This window comes from Limulus polyphemus, unplaced genomic scaffold, assembly GCF_000517525.1.
Source record: "Limulus polyphemus unplaced genomic scaffold, Limulus_polyphemus-2.1.2 Scaffold3644, whole genome shotgun sequence".
Classification (NCBI taxonomy): Eukaryota; Metazoa; Arthropoda; class Merostomata; order Xiphosura; family Limulidae; genus Limulus; species Limulus polyphemus.
Window position 1 is genome coordinate 107,255 of NW_013669254.1, and position 1,819 is coordinate 109,073.

The 1,819-nt window shown below is 32.9% G+C and overlaps 1 protein-coding gene across 2 annotated transcripts in view; it reads left to right on the forward strand.

Annotated features, from left to right (window-relative positions):
• The window catches only part of LOC106469760, a 12,262-nt gene that overhangs the window by 1,975 nt on the left and 8,468 nt on the right, over nt 1-1,819 (forward strand). Inside the window, exon 2 of one of the 2 annotated variants that reach the window (XM_013930272.2) lies at nt 1,012-1,081. The exons of the other annotated variant lie outside the window; for it this stretch is intronic. The gene's annotated coding sequence lies outside the window, so the exon portion shown is untranslated. The remainder of the gene's footprint in view (nt 1-1,011; nt 1,082-1,819) is intronic. 2 annotated transcript variants of the gene reach the window in all.

Genomic DNA, 1,819 nt, shown 5'->3' on the forward strand with positions numbered 1-1,819 from the left:
GTGCCCGCATCCACAACCAAAAACTCACACGTCAGGACCTAGTACAAAACACCAAAGTAAACCGCCGATTTAACGACTTCACAACTCTTCAAATACACGAAGCAATAAAAATCCTACAGGCAAACTCCCATAATCAACAAACAATCGAACAGGAACAGCACGCACACTGCTACTTCTTGGCGAGAAACCCCCAAGCCACAATACAACACTCCACCAATTAACGCCTTCCACGAGCTAGATACCACCACCTGCTTACCCATTCCTATAAATATCCACCAACAGTAATCACAATTCATACAACATTCAGCCTTGATAATGGATGCAGAATGCATTCGAAATGCGTCGGCCAACTCATCACTAGCTACAACTTTTACCCGTTGTTTTAACAACGTTAAGACAGCTTATCGACTTCTTGAGAAGAATTCTAAGAAGAAAGTAAACCTACAGACATCGGTCTTGTTTAACAAAATCTGCCTACAAGAAAATCTGTCACCAAAGTACACTAAAACTAAACACTAAACTGTCTGACTAACACTACCAACTCAACACTGATTTTCATATTTATAAGGTAGTCTTGTTTCTAGATACTTTGCAGAGTTACAATGTTTTTGTGATATCTAGAATGACTCCCACAACTTTACTTTATCTTGATGTAATGAGCCCGCTATCCATATTAAAACATTAAATGTATAGCCCTCAACAATTCTTTTTACAGTACTTCTATTTTAATCTTATGAATCACTATAAATTCTGCAATAGTCATCCATTACCATCACAAGTTACTTGTCAAATAGTAAACACTGTACACCATTTTTCTAGGATCTGTGTGAATTTATTCTTACTAAATTCATGTTATCTGTCGCACACTGTGATAAGAATTTTGACTAGTTTTTTTTTTTTTACAATTATTTTTAATGAATAGTTAGTTTAGATTTAACCAACAGGATGGTAAATTTGTGGAAGAAACTACAACTTTAGTGGAGTTTAAGAAAAGTATTGCTGAATTTTTAGGGGATTGGAGCTAACTTTCATAATTAGGTTTCTGCTTACTGAGAAAGGATGGTAGTCAAGATTTTGAAAGGTAAATAGGCCTCCTGGTGTCTCATAATCTATAAATTACATTAAGTGTCAAACATTTTAAAGATTTTGTTCATTTCTGTAGGTTACGACACATTCAGTCTTGCCAAACATTTTGTTTCGGCACCACACTGAATATAGAAATATCCAAAATGTCAAGTTTTGTAACACTTAATTTTTCTTTGTTTTGTAAATCAGTTTTATTGTTCAAAAGGTAATAGTTGTGAGCTTGGTTGATTTCACATTTAGCAAGTGACTGTAATTAGCAACTTCTTTAATATAGTGGATATATAGGTCTTGTTCAATACTGGTAGGTCTCTGTATGTTAACTTTAATATTGTTACATACTGATAAATGGAAACAAAGATTTTAAGACATATGATTGGACTTTCAGCCCCCTTTTTTGTATATGCAAATCACAAGAAAAACTTAAAAAGACAACAACATAAGTGTAAACCTTTTTCTCTATTTATGTGCAGTTTTTTTTATGTATCCATTTGGGGTTACTGTTAGTTTTTTTTATTCCATGTTTCATTGAAAAGCCTTTTCACTACTTATTTTCAACTCCTCACATTATGTTGCATTGTATATACGTTTATTTATTTATTTTTGTATTGATGAAATTGTTCTGACAAAGCATTTTAGCTTTGTGCTGGCTATTAATGTTTGAATTTGTTTGCACTGCATCACTGAAAGCATTATTTGTAATAGTTTTATATCTACAAAAGTTATTTTGGTTATT